The sequence below is a fragment of the Aedes aegypti genome, chromosome 1, assembly GCF_002204515.2.
Source record: "Aedes aegypti strain LVP_AGWG chromosome 1, AaegL5.0 Primary Assembly, whole genome shotgun sequence".
NCBI lineage: Eukaryota > Metazoa > Arthropoda > Insecta > Diptera > Culicidae > Aedes > Aedes aegypti.
The window spans coordinates 244,978,651-244,994,178 of record NC_035107.1 but is presented as its reverse complement, the minus strand read 5'-3'; the positions used below and the strand labels follow the sequence as shown (position 1 = coordinate 244,994,178).

General features: G+C 40.0%; 1 protein-coding gene across 3 annotated transcripts in view; it reads right to left on the bottom strand.

Moving 5' to 3' along the window:
• The window catches only part of LOC5566409, a 718,065-nt gene that overhangs the window by 57,565 nt on the left and 644,972 nt on the right, over positions 1–15,528 (bottom strand). The gene's annotated exons all lie outside the window — the stretch shown is intronic.

Sequence of the window (15,528 nt, the reverse complement as noted above, 5' to 3'; positions counted from 1 at the left end):
CTCAGGCTAGGTTCCTGGCCATTAAGGAATATAGGGTATTTGGCAAAATTATTGAGTAGCTTAAGGTACATTATTTTGGCCATAAAATTTGAAATTTGCTCTTTAGCAACAGAAAGTTTGTTTTAAAGTTTCTTCTGTATCCTATTCACTTAGAGAGATAGCGTGTTCGGCGAAGTTGCTCAGTTGAAAAATGAATTATATGGAAAAGATCCTAAGTCAGTCAACAGCTATTTTACTGTACCGAATCAGATGATTTTTTGACGTAGAACTACATCTTTCTTCTCTATACAGGAGTGAAATTGGAATTTCAAAACCAAGAGCTTTACATTGGCATGAATATTTTAAACGTTTATAATTGTTTGCTGGCTTAATGAAATTCCTTGATTAGCACCTCAATCGAAAGACAAGGCATCAAAGGTTTATGTCGTTTACTTACTGAATCCGACATACCTGTTCAAATAGTTTAATAACTGTTTTGAAAGAGAACGTTGATTTCAAGCAAATCTATAAATTGGGGTGCTAGAGAAATGTTGACGTCATTTGCTTTTCACTCTTCGCCTGGAACGCATCTCAGCAGGCAACAGATCGGCTTGCTCTGACCGGACGTGTTTCTCAGGCACAGACATCGATAGCGAAGGACCCCCCGTTTGTCTTGCTTCGCTTATATCAAACTGACCGTCAACCGGCCGAGAGAAAATGCCGTCCGAAGCCAAAGCCATCACCGCTGCCGCCGCCAAGAAGAAGAAGAGGAAGCAGTCCACAGAAGAATTTGCGGTCAAACTGTGAACACGGTCGGACGAGTCATTCTCGCTTTGTGGTTCACCGCTTGTTTGCGTTCACCCAGCCATCGTCATCGCCGCCGCAAATTTCATCGGCCAAGGAGCTTCAAGATTTCGACTCGTGATAAAATCAGCATTTTTGGTCAAGAAGCAATCCCGTTAGGAACAAATACCAGAAGCTTTCTGAGTTGCTGGTACGAGGAGCTGCTAATCGAGCGTTGGACTAGTGAAATCGCTCAAGATTTCAAGAGTGAGCAACATTTCCAGATTTCGACTTGTGCGCCATCTACGCCACGAAACATTCAGCTGGTTTGTCGTATAAGCAAATAACTTGCTCAAATTTATACATTTGAGTTGAGAATTCCCCGTTTGACCATAGCAATCAACTGATTACATCGCGCAGTGCCAGCATCGAAGCTAAATCGGCCTTTTTCAGGGCCTACAAACGTTCATAAAGGGGTTTATTGAATAATATTTCCTGATTTATATATCATGATCTGAATCTCGCGGTACTATACAAAACTTGATTTGGTTCACATAATTTACCCCACATAATCACATGAAATTAGAGAATTTACCCGTGGAAGCCGCTGCAGCGTAGCCGGACTGTGATAACATCATAGTGCCATTGTATGGCATTTCCAACAGCGTCGTTGATTTATCATATAATGGGGAAACACTTCCTAAATTTTAAAGTACGGAAATCGGCAAATGTATTAAAATTGCGAAAGATTTTTTGTCCACTAAACTGTTTATAATTGTTAGTTTCAATAAAGAAATCAGTAATGTCTTAGTATATAAATCTGATGCCATAGTATATGAATCAGAGCATTTTAATTAACGCTTGTACTGGGCTTCGAATCCCAATTTCCACAACTTTTACGCACATTGATCAAAAATGTTCAAAATTTTCTCGAAGTTAAAACATTCGTGATTTTCATTTATTGTAAGCTATTGAAATAATTTTGGTATTTTTATTGTGCATACGAACGCGCTTATGATTTTCCCAAGAAATATAAATCCCTAACCAAGACATCAATTTCATACACTTTATGTCCCAGATTGGTCGATCAGAAGAAGACAAAGAACACGAAAGGGAGGAGCATCGTCTGCTATTCAAATTGTGTAAAACATACTACTTTCGACAGATATTGTTCATTTAATTTACACTTTCGAGCTAGTAAGAGCTCCTTAGCTTAGCTTAGCTTAGACTGACTACACATATCAATGGTTGCTATTCCGTGATTGACCGAAGTCAGTGAAAATGCACGAAGAATCAACTAGAAGTTCGGCTGGGATTGGCCATAATCTTCTTCAGTGTGCATAATTCAGTGCCTCTATTTATTGCTGTTTGCGTTTGACGTGCAAATCCAGCCTAAATGCGCTTCATATGCGGTAACACCAAGTAACCAAAGGATACTTAGGAACCATGATCCATATCACCGCCAACCCAGCAAAGAAAATCAAATTTTGACTTCGCCTTCCTTGTTAAAAATCTTACCTCATTTGGTGTTCCCGCATTTGATATTCGCATTTCAAACGCACATAGCAATATACATGGTCAATAACGGCGCCGGCCACGTCCTTGCAGTCAGGTGGGATTGGGGAAAGGAATGTTAGTGTGTAACCTTTGCTATTTGGAGACCGTGTTTGCCTCTGCATCTCCACAAAGGTTACTGGGAGGGATGTTTGTTAATGGGAAGGATCGTTGGGTCACAGGATTCACTTTGATAAGCGATTAGACCATGATAAATAATTATTTGTGAGATATAAACATGCTTATATGTAAATATAATATTTTCATTTGATATGAACAATATCTATGTAGAGAAAAATTATGCCGACACTTGAGGTGACGAACCTTTCAAAGTTTGTTGAATAAAGTGAACTTTTCGGAAATCTACACTTGAAGTGTCGAACCATTCAAAGTTTTATTTTTAATTACAAAAATAAAGGTAAAAAGAAGAAGGTGTATTGAATAAAAACAAATTAGACATAAATAATTTGTGAATCAGAGTTTATGTCGACACTCACAGTGACGAACCATTCATATTTTTTTTAAAACATCATATTTACATCTCACCGTTGTAACGATTAACGGTACAGTCATACATATTTTATAGATTAGGAACAGTAGCATGAAACGAGCTCACCAATTGATCCGTCATCATTGAGCAGCAACAATCCTCTTTCAGCTTCAGTCGTTTGCTCGGCTATATAAAACCACACAGAGAAAATAGGCGCGCGACCCGTGAGGGAAAACAACTGACGACTACTCGGACTTTCTTGAAGCACTGCCCAGGAGCAAGCGTCAATGTCGGAAGATCATAAAGAACTAATCGAAAGCGGCACTTTTTCACTTTACTCGATCGACGCGCGACATGTTTGATCCTGCCCTCATCGCCGGCCCCCGCAGGAGCAAGCGTCAAGGTCGGAAGATCAAACACAACTCTCTAAGTGGTCAGATATTTGATATATCCGAAAAACAACAGTTTCGTGCTCACTAGCACCACGTCACAATGGTCGGACTCCATATAAAGGAGCGGCCAAAACTACCAAAACACTTTTTTGAGATTTTTATGGTTTTTATCATTTTAAAATATACCTCATGTATTATACCAGTGGTTCTCAACCTTTTTAAAGCTACGACCCCCTTTGAAATTCTTGAAACATCTCGCGGACCCCTAAAATAAATGTTCTCAACATGAAAGCTTATGTAAGTCTTCATAATAAATTAAAATATATGTTTGGTATGCCACCGAAAAATCTCGTCTGAAATCCACAACATGCAAGAATACTGCCATAAATATGTAGATCCAAAAAATGCTCTAAGAGTTTTGCTAGGAGTATACTAAACATCTTTCCAAAGGGAACTTTTAAAATGGATCTAACTTGTGATGACTAACCAGTGTTGTGAGAAACTCAAATTCTTACAACCCACGATTGAAATTTTTCATGCGGTAGTTTTCGATTGAACGCAACGCAACGCAACTCAGCAATAAAAAACATGAATGAGCCTCGTGTTTGACTCGTTGTCTCATGTTTCCACAGTTTACTCACACAAAGCAAAGATTTCTTGTTGGTCTGGTACAAACATAGTAATCCTTTTTTAAGTAAACATTCGATTTTCACGAGTTTTTGACAGGCTTTATCACTGAATCTGACGGCTTGAGTATGATTGAGTGATTTTGCGTGGAAAACACAAGTATGAGATTTTTTCGAAGCAGATCTCTTATGAGATTGCTCTCGCACAAGAGCTCATTGATTGACATTTGAGTGTGAGTCTGTCATCACTGTGGCTAACAAAAAAGATCAGGTAGTTAGAAGCCAGCGATTTGTCACAGTTATTTGGAGGAGTACAATGAAAATTTCTTCAATAACCATCCTGAAAGATATTCATAAGGTTTGAAAGATTTTTTCAGGCATCTTCAAGGGTTCCACTAGCATTCGCGAAGCTCTCGTCAAGAATGTTTTCAATGATAAGTTAGATATCTACCAAGCACCACTTCTGTTGGTTATTTCAGAGATCTTTAGAAACTTGATCATGGGTTTCTTTTATGCCAAGTAACGACGTTTGGAAGAGCTTCATTAGAAATCATCAAAAACCTTATGATATATTTATAATTTTTTTTTTTCAGAAATCTCTCTAGATACGAAGAATCTCGCGCTTTAGATTTTTATTCAAAATCTCTCAATCAAGGCTAAAATGGTTCTGTAATATTTTGTCCTGAAACTTGTTAAAACCTAACATTTTTCTTTAGGTAGGATAAGGTTATTGTATTTTTCTATCAGCTAAACAAGAAATCACTGCCTAAGCATCCAAAAGTTCAGATAAAAGGGTATATTTTGGCTTAAGTAGCTCATTTTTAAGTAATTAATCAAACTTTAGTTCACATAAAGTATATTTAAGTTTCAGTATTTTAGAGTGATGTGTACCATAAAGTAAGTAAACAGATCGGTTCGAATATGTTCTGAACTTTCTAGTTGTTGATAAATGCATAAGTTACTTTTTCGAGAATCAAGCTGTTAGTATGCGTTATGTTCTTTTATTCAGCGATATTGTTACACAGTAACTTAAAATCTGAGTTCACTGCTTAAGTAAAATCTGAACTTTTGGTTGCTTGGGTACTTGTACCAGAAAACTACCTGAAATGAAGACAATGCGTCTAACGGGCGGTACAACATATCAATGGTTTTAGGACTAAAACATCACGGGTCAAATTTTCAAAAATACTTGTATCGCCAAGAATTTGAAACCCGCAAAACAAGAGAGGTAAGAGATACGTCACATTTGGGGGCCTATTTGACGATTGACAGAGTCGTTTCGAGCGAACAAAATTTTAGGTCGACAGTGACTCTAGTCGAACCATTTTGATCGACTAAATATATAAAATAGCCCAACACTTTTTATAAGCTACCTATCAATCATAAAAAAACCGTTATTTCAAATGGCACCGCGGACCCCCTGAGAAGTCGTCACGACCCCCTAAGGGTCCGCGGACCACCGGTTGGGAAACCCTGTATTATACTATTATGGTTCTTAATTGAAATTGAACTAAAATTTAAATTTCTTTGTCACGTCAAACTGACTGAAGTTAAAAAATTGAAAAATATAACTATAAAATAAAGTACAAAATTCATATTTAAAGAATGCAATATTTTCCCAAAGTTACACACTATCTGAAAGATTATGGTTCAACACTTTTATCGAACATGAGCATGGAAAAAAAATATTTGGTTGAAGCTTTAATACTGTTCAATATTACACTTTAGTAATTTTGATGATTTTGAAAATGAAAACAACTCTTGTCGCGTCATGTCGCCGCCATTTCGAATATTGCACTTTAAAATGCATGCTTAGATCTCACAAAAAACGTTTAAATTTTTTGCAGAAATTTGCTGTTTTGCAAGTTAGAGCTATTTGAATAATTCAATATTTTCATACATTTTGACGAGATTTTTCATGCAAAGTTGATATAAAATATATTTAACCACTCTTCATACATATTTTGATCAAACTCTTTAAAATACAAACAAAATTTGTGCTTTCAGCCAAATTTGATTTCATTTCTAATAAAAAAAACTTTAAAAAATATTACGTAATATGTGAACAACCCCTTCTGAAACAATAAAACCACCAAATAACATTTTCAGATTACATATTTCATCGATTAAGGCGATGCAACTAGTTTTGGCCAAACTTCGTTTTTTCCCACCATTGTGCACGTGCTGGCAACATTTTGAAATAACTAGCTCGAACAATGATAGCCTTTGTCTAAGTTAACAACTTTACCGATGACCTAATTGAGATATATGTAAAATAAAAGTTTTATGTACACTAGCGCCACCTGGAGGCAGCTAGCTCGATACTTCTTATCTTACTGAGCATCAAGTATTCAGGCCTAGTGGAATAACCTCGGATCTCTTGACTATAACAATGATAGCCCTTCAGCTACCGTAATCCGGGGTATCTTTGATCAGCGGGGTAACATTGATCGGAATGACTCATCTCGTAAAAAGTTCGTATCATCATTTATTGATGGAACATTTCCAAAGCACGAATTGTGCTTCTCTTTCTTATATTCATAAGCTAATGTAAGTGAGGGTTTTTGCGAAAATTGCGTTTACATTATGCGTAAATTTGTAAACTTTTCGAAACAATGATTTCAATGGGTAAGATGACATTACCGAAGATTCATGTCTCACATAAGTTCTGCAAACGATATGAGCAAGGAAAATAAGGTTCTTACTAAAAATGGCATCGCCAAAAACGATTCCGTTGTCAAAATTTTTATAAGTATGCAATATTAACGAATTACTGTAAAGAACATAGAATTCCCTTAGGAAATTGCCTACCTTTAGGCGTATTCCGTGGTTCGAAGTGTTTTTAATTTTAAAATAACTCAAAAAGTAAATGACTTGTAAGCGTTTGACCTTCATATTCGGCTTCGGGGGCCATGATTTAAGTAAGTAACGATATTTTCAATATTACCGAACGTTGTTTACATAGGTGATCAATGTTACCCCATATCAGCTAAATCAAAAAATCACTTAAAACATTTTTTTAAACATGCTTCAATCTTTCAAAAAACAAAATGCAGTATATAGTCACGAGCTATGGGTGGCAGTACTTGTTTTAAAAATATAAAATTTGCAATATTTGCATTTTCAAACGAAATATTTAAGAAATATTCAAAAAAATGATCAATGTTCCCCCGGATTACGGTACTGAAAAAATTTGCCGAAGAGGCCATCTTTCAAAATTGTCAGAATCCTGAGATATCCGCTAAACAAAAGTTAATTCTACCTTAACCCTCTAATACCCAAATTTTTATTTTCGATCTAAATATCATTTTTCGTTATCTAAAATCGTTCTAAACACGCATCTAAACAATGATTTATTTTTATTCACAAATTTGTGAATTTTGGTTTTTGATTTTAAAAATTTTTATTTTTGAACATCCCTATCCTTTTTCATTTTTTCTTGAAGCCTCTTCTGGTTACTGATTTTTGGCAATAATAAAAATTTAAGTTTTCAGGGTACTTTTATAAACATGAAATTTTTCATTTTTTTCTGTGATATTTTTTATTATTCGTGTAATTAACGGAAAAACAGGTTTAAAATTATTTTAATACCACCAAGCTCTTCTTCTATAATAGGTTGATCGTAGAAAAATAAAAAAGGTTCGCATTTTTATATTACACGTTAAATGAACCCCAGGCATTTGAAGGTTATATAGGAATACAATTTTTCAAACAATTTTCAAAAATAGAAAAAAGTTTCAAAAGTCATAAAAAACTTTTCTTATATGCATGTTATGAGTCAAGGTTAAAGCCACAAATAAAATCATTTTGATTTCTGAGCTACGAAAAAATACACAAAATTCCAAAGTGAACCCCGTCTAAAGGCAGGGTTGGGTATTAGAGGGTTAACAGTGCACAATGCTACGAATCGACAATTTAGCCGGATTTAGGTGTTTTCTCTGTTCTCGTCGATTTTAGACGTTCGATGTGTTCAGAGAAGTTATTCGTAATTGAGTTGTGCATCTTTTGAGAAAAATTTTGAATAGGGTGGTCCTCATTTAAGTTAAAATTTTGACTCAAACTTTTTTGTTTGATGAAATTTGTGGCTGCGCTCTTCTGCAAATTTTTAGAGAATGTTATTTTGAACAACTTTGTCCAAGACACTTTTGATCTAACTCTTCATTTGAGCTAAGTAAATTGATTTTGAAAGTTTTAACTTAGGGTGGACCCGAGAAACTTTTTTATTTTCAGTTTTACGTGAATGTGGTCTTCAGAAGAGTTGCAGAGGAAATAATGATTCACCGTTTTGCTGAACATCGCAAGTTTGTAATTCTTGTGATTTTGATGTTATGAGCTAATTTAAGTGAAAAAGTATGAAATCAACGAGTGCAGAAAAAAAAAACACTTTTTTACGGCTAAATTTTCGATTCGTACCATTGTGCAATGTCGCCAGCCTCATGAACATTTGTGTTTCGGCCGACTGTATGGCATGCAACAATTCCTTTAACTTTGGTGCACATTCTTTATCGTTATCTTTAAAATTTATTGGTATCTGCATATAACATCCCCGTATAATTGGCTCTTTGGATAACAATCGGGCAGTGTTGTCATCTCTTATCGGAATATGAAAACTTAAATGGCCATTTTGGAAGTTCTCATTCAATGCATTGAACTTTGTCAAATAGCTCGGTTCAGTATTTCCCCATCTACACAGCCAATTCAGATTACCGACCCCAGTAAAATTTTACTGGGTTTTGGAACTACGGTTTTTTCGGTAATTTTTACGATTACCGAAAAAAACCCGGTAAACCAAAATATGTTTTGATTGATGGAAATTACTGACTTAGTCAGTAAACTTGTAGAGCATTTTTACTGATTTTTCAGTTTCCCATGCTTCATGCTTTGCTTCTCCGGATACTGTTTTTTCAGAAATCAATAAAAAGTAAACTCCAATCGACATGGACATGGACATCGTCATGCATTCTTCGTTAGAATAAATGTCTACGGTATGCTCATATCTCAGTGGAAGTAATCGAAAAATGCGTGACAAAATCATTATTTGGATGGTTTACATACAAGAGGCAAACTCAATGATGCAGATGAATTTACCTCTTATATGGAAACCAACCGAATTTACCAACGTAAGCAGTTAAATCGTGCTGAGCCTTTTTGGTTGCTTAAAAATGGTTGAGTTTCTCACTAAATTTCGACTACTTACCACGAGAAAGCGCAAAATAGGTGCAGGAAAAGTTTGGTTTCCAAAGCCGTGTCTCCCGGCGTCGGGCGATTTTACAGCAGGAGATTCTCATTTGACACTTTCCCGCATGTGCATCAGTTTGTTTTGATTTGATTTTCACGACAAGTCAGTAAAAAAACATCAACTACTGAATAGTCGGTAATTGTTTTTACTGACTTTTCGGCCTGTTCGGTAATGTTGCAAAATTGGGTCTGACAGCAACCGTAGTTCAGTAAAAAGTAAAAAATATAGTATACTGAACGTCAGAAGTTTTCAATTAAAAAGCTGAAAGTTCGGTATTTTTTATGATTTACAAATCGTACCCAGTATTTAAAATTACCGAACAAGCAAATCGTGATTGAGTGTGTAGGTGTTGTATTTTTCAAAGAAAAAAAAAAGTAATTATAACCCTGATTTTTTGTACGACCTACTCTTTTTACGACCCCCCGATAACGGTCGCAAAAAGAGGTTGGGATGTACTAATTCTTTTTAATGTTATTTAGTCAATGTTGTGGGTGCCATACTATAAAAGTAATTCACATTATCAAAGATATGGCTCGGTGAATGGCTGCGCATGGCGTACCATTGGTACCTCGCGTACCTTCTTCTTCTTCTTTCTGGCATTACGTCCCAACTGGGACAAAGCCTGCTTCTCAGATTAGTGTTCTTATGAGCACTTCCACAGTTATTAACTGAGAGCTTTCTTTGCCGATTGACCATTTTTGCATGTGTATATCGTGTGGCAGGTACGAAGATACTCTATGCCCTGGGAATCGAGAAAATTTCCTTTGCGAAAAGATCCTCGACCAGCGGGATTCGAACCCACGACCCTCAGCATGGTCATGCTGAATAGCTGCGCGTTTACCGCTACGGCTATCTGGGCCCCATCATCATACAACCTCGCGTACCTGCAGGAATAAAATAGACCCCTTTTTGTGGTCGTTAGCCTCTTGCCCAGCAACTCCTATCCCTACCTCTTCGTGGTACTGGCCTGGGTACGAGTAACCTTGGGGAAGATCGGGTAACCTGGAACTTTGGTCGTATGCTGACAGGGAAGGGGGGGTTTGCTCCTGCAAACCTGGAGCGTCTGTACTCCATGTTAGGAGCGGTTCACAACAGCGTCTGTTCCCCATGTCAGGGGCGGCTGATCATCGTCCGAGTGCCAGAGAAGGACCGTGGATTCGGCATCGTTGCGTTGCAGAAAGTGTGTTGGAAGTGATCATTGGTGCGAACGTTCAGAGGTAACCATACCGTCTACCAGAGCTGCGGCAACACACACGAGCTGGGAACAGCTTTTATAGTGATAGGTGATGTACAGAGGTATGTGATCGGATGGTGGCCTATCAATGAGAGAACGTTCAAGTTGAGGCTCAATTGCTGGTTCTTCAACTTCAGCATATTAAACGTGAACAGCCCTCACTCTGGAAGCACTGATGATGATAAAGACGCTTTTTACGCGCAGCTCGAACGCGAGTACGACAGCTGCCCAAGCTACGACGTCAAAATCATCATAGGAGATCTAAACGCTCAGGTTGGCCAGGAGGAGGAGTTCCAACCGACGATTGGTAAGTTCAGCGCCTACCGGCTGACGAACGTCTCCAAGAATATGGCCATTCGTAGCACCTACTTCCAGCACAGCCTTCCATACCGATGCACCTGGAGATCACCACAGCAGACAGAATCACAAATCGACCACGTTCAGATTGATGGACGGCACTTCTTCGACATTATCGACGTCAGGACCTATCGCGGCGCTAACATCGACTCTGACCACTATCTGGTGATGGTGAAACTGCGCCCAAAACTCTCCGTCATTAGCAACGTGAGGTACCGACGGCCGCCCCGGTATGACCTAGAGCGGCTTAAGCAACCGGATGTCACAGTGGCATACACGCAGCACCTCGTGGCTGCATTGCCGGACGAGGGTGAGCTGTATGAAGCCCCTCTTGAGGACTGCTGGAGAACAGTGAAGGCAGCTATCAACGATGCAGCTGAGAGCAACGTCTGTTACGTGGGACGGAGTCGGAGGAACGATTGGCTCGACGAAGAGTGCCAGGAGGTTTTGGAGGAGAAGAATGCAGTGCGGGCGGTCATGCTGCAGCAAGGGACCCGGCAGAACGTGGAACGTTATAGACGGAAACGGCAACAGCAGACCCGCCTCTTTCGGGAGATAAAACGCCGCCTGGAGGAGACGGAGTGCGAGGAGGTGGTACAGCTGTGCCGGTCTCAAGAAACGCGCAAGTTCTATCAGAAGCTCAATGCATCCCGCAACGGCTTCGTGCCGCGAGCCGAGATGTGCAGGGATAAGGATGAGAGCATTTTGACGGACGAGCGTGAGGTGATCGAAAGGTGAAAGCAGCACTTCGACGAACACCTAAATGGCGTTGAGAGCATAGGAGGAAATGTCTTCGTCAGTACTGCGGGCGATGGAAATCAACCAGCCCCCACTTTGAGGGAGGTTAAGGATGCCATTCACCAGCTCAAGATCGATAAAGTTGCTGGAAAGGATGGTATCGGAGCTGAACTTATAAAGATTGGCCCGGAGAGGCTGACCATTTGTCTGCACCGGCTGATAGACACAATCTGTGAAACAGGACAGCTACCGGAGGAGTGGAAGGAAGGGGTAATATGCCCCATCTACAAGAAAGGCGACAAGTTAGATTGTGAGAACTTTCAAGCGATCACCTGTAACATGTGGCTACAATTTACTTGCATTTTGGGTGTTTTACAGTGTGGTGTGTTTTTGTGTCACCCATGTGTCGGATTGTTTTTTTTTAATTTGTTCACTTGTATGTATTGGTTGGCAACATATGCACCACTGTGTTGTGTAAATATTTTTAATTCGTTCGTTTTATTATTAATTTTATTTAGAATATTTAGTCAGTTGGTTTAGAATGTAGGGTAAAATTTATCGAATAATATGTATCGATGAGCTGAATGAGATTAGGCCTCCATCTCATCCCGTAGCAAGAAAAGCGGCAGCCAACATAAACCAACATAACAGCTGAGCACGGTGGCAGGAGATGGCGGAATGTTTTTTGGTCGATCGATGACGTTTTTTGGGGAGAATAGTTCGAGTCACGGTGGGATCAAGTCGTGCGTAGTTTTTCCGGGAAGTTTTAGACTCCATATCGATTTCTGACTGATTCGAAATATATCCAGCCGCGTCGTGAGTGCTCATCCGGAGTTTGTTCTGGCCTTGCGATTCGAAATTGCCGGCTCCGTGACCGAAAAGTTGTGCTGTGTAGTGACAGTGAAAGGGAACTGGGTCGCCGCCATTGAGAGACTAAACAAAAAGGAGTTTTTCGCTTCTCGCGGCTAATCGCAAAGGACCCCAGTAGATACCCGCCGTCCTTACTGTGGGGGCTCCGCCGATAGAGTACCTCGCCCCCACAGTTAACCGTCAAGAAGGACGAAGGCAGGCAGTGTTGATAGACACACACTCAAAATCTCAATCAATACGCTCTCCCGTGAGAGCAAACTCATTAGAGATCTGATTCGCAAATCTCACGCATGAGATTTTGATGCAAAATCAACTCAATCAACTCAAACCGTAAAAAATGATTCAGTCGCCAAACCCGACAAAAACTCTTGAAACCCGAGTGTTGTTGTTTACGTTAGAAAGGATTAACATAATTTTACCAGACTAACAAGAAATTATTGCCGTGTGTGAGTAAACTGTGGAAATACGAGACAATGAGTTAAAAAGGTGAGCCAACTCATCCATGATTTTTTGACTGCTGAGTTGCATGATTGACAACTCACACATGATAAATCTCAAGCGTGAGTTGTGAGAAATTGAGTTTTTCACAACACTGAAGGCAGGTAGGGCACAAAGGGGCGTGCCACCTGTGGTAGAGCTCCGAGGAGTCTACCGGAGGTATCCACGGTGAGTGGATGTCCTCGGTGTAGAAACACCAGCGTCGCTAGGGGGGGGGGGGGTCCGACAAAGGAGCCAGCCTCCTCCCCCTAGCTAAGTGCCAAGGACAGTCGTTTCGGCGGCGAATACAGCCCAAAGAAGTCTTCGCACAATCCGTGCGAAGTGGAAGTGAAAGAGAAGGAGAGGAAGAAGAAGAAGAAGAAGAAGAAGAGAACGACCACCGCCACCACTGCTAACCACAAAGGGCCCCAACGTGTGAAGTCGACCAGTGCCGTAGCGAGGAGTGGAGCAAGTTAAGGTCAGACGTAGAATATAGGTTTTTTTTTTTAAATTGAATATTTTCTTTTTTTTCCATTTAACCCATCCGAAATTCAAAGTTTGGTTGAAGTACCCTGCTCCAGGCCGCCCTGCCGGGCTGTCGTTTCTTACACACCATTCTACTTAAGGTGATCATAAAACGAAGCCAAACTTCGAATTTTCAAATGCACAAGACTAGAGAATCTGACAACAGTTCGCGTTGACCAATGGGATAAATTTTCAACGCGGAGAGCTGTTTGGTTCTAAAGTCTTGTGCTATTGAAAATTTGAGGTGTGGCTTCGTTCTATAATCACCTTATATGCGAGCTACAAAGTATTATCCCAGATCATTTTCCGTTGTCTGTCATCTGTAGTAAACGAGTTCGTGGGAAGTTATCAAGCCGGCTTCGTTGACGGCCGATCGATAACGGACCAGATCTTTACTCTCAGACAACCAATATGTACGTGAAATCACCTGGAGGCTTTGCACGTGCAACATTTCACTTATAAGATGTCACGAAAAGGCCTTCTACGTACAAAAGTGGACGTGACACGTGCAAATATTATGTGATGAATAATAGCATACAATGCGAGTGCATAAATTTTCTACCGAACTAACCTGTAATCTTATGCGACTTAACTTATGATGATTTGGCAGCTGCTACGGGTTGATGTATGATGATTGATAAAATGTACAGATGAACTCAGAAAAAAAGCATTTTGTGCGAGAAAACTCATCAATCTGACGATTTCATCCACCATGTTTTGCGGATTTGATGTAATTTGTATGAATAAACGAGTTATTACGTGAACTTTGATGCGACTTCTGGTTGTCTGGGCTGTACGGCAAATCCTCCAAAAATGCCGTGAATACCAGGTCCCAACGCATCACGTTTTCATCGATTTTAAGGCGGCATAAAATAGTATCGACCGCGTAGAGCTATGGAAAGTCCCGGACGAGAACAGCTTTCCCGGGAAGCTCACGAGAATGATAAGAGCGACGTGCAGAATTGTGTAAAGGTTTCAGGCGAATATTCCAGTTCGTTTGGATCCCGCTGGGGACTATAACAAGCGAATGGACTCTTATACCTGTTGTTCAATATTGCTCTAGAAGGATAGCCGGGCTTAACAGCCATGGTACGATTTTCACGAGATCCAGTCAATTTGTTTGCTTCGCGGATGATATGGATAATTTCGGCAGAACATTTGGAACGGTGGCAGGCCTGTACACCCGCCTGAAACGTGAAGCGACAATAGTCGGCCTAGTGGTGAATGCGTCAAAAACAAAGTACATGCTGATAGGCGGAACCGAGGGCGACAGAGCCCGCCTAGGTAGCAGTGTTACGATAGACGGGTATACGTTCGAGGTGGTCGACGAGTTCGTCTTCCTTGGATCCTTGCTGACGGTTGACAATAACGTTAGGCGTGAAATACGGAGGCGCATCATCAGTGAAAGTCGGGCCTACTATGGCTTCCACAAGAAGCTGCGGTCAAAAAAGATTCACACCCGAGTTAACGATATCGCCAACCGGATATTGCCAACTATTAACGATGGTTCCACCGACGTCAGCAACATGGGTCGAACAGCAACAGCCGCGAAGCTAAGCATCCTCGCCAGTTCATCGATTGGTAACAACGGCAATGAATCGGACTGCGCACCAGGCAACCCAACGTAGGCACCCAGACAACCAAAATGTACGTATAGCGAAATCACCTGGAGGCTTTGTATGTGCAAAATTTCACTTAGGGGCGGTCCATTTATTACGTAAGACAATTTTTGGGATTTTTCAACCCCCCCTCCCCCCATGGTAAGACTTTTTTATGAAAATAAAAAATAAATTGTATGGCGCGTAAGAAATCTCAAACCCCTCCCTCCCCCCATAAACCCTTACGTAATTAATGGACGGCCCCTTATAAGATGTCGCGAAAAGGCCTTCTGCGCACAAAAGTGGAGACGATATGCGTGCATATATTATGTGATGAATAATAACATACAATGCGAGTGCATAAATATTCTACCGAACTAACCTGCGATCTTATGCGACTTAACGTATGATAACGAATGTTGATTTGACAGCTGCTACGGATTGATTCGACTTACTTTGTACGAGTGTACGGGATGAAACAAAATGTACAAATGAACTCAGAAAAGAAGTGTTTTATGCGAGGAAACTCATCAATCTGACGATTTTATCCACGGTGTTTTGCGGGTTTGATGCAATTAGTATGAATAAACGAGTTGTAACGTGAACTTTCATGCGATTTCTGGTTGTCTGGGCATTCTGGCAATTATCGAAGTGTGACATTCAGTT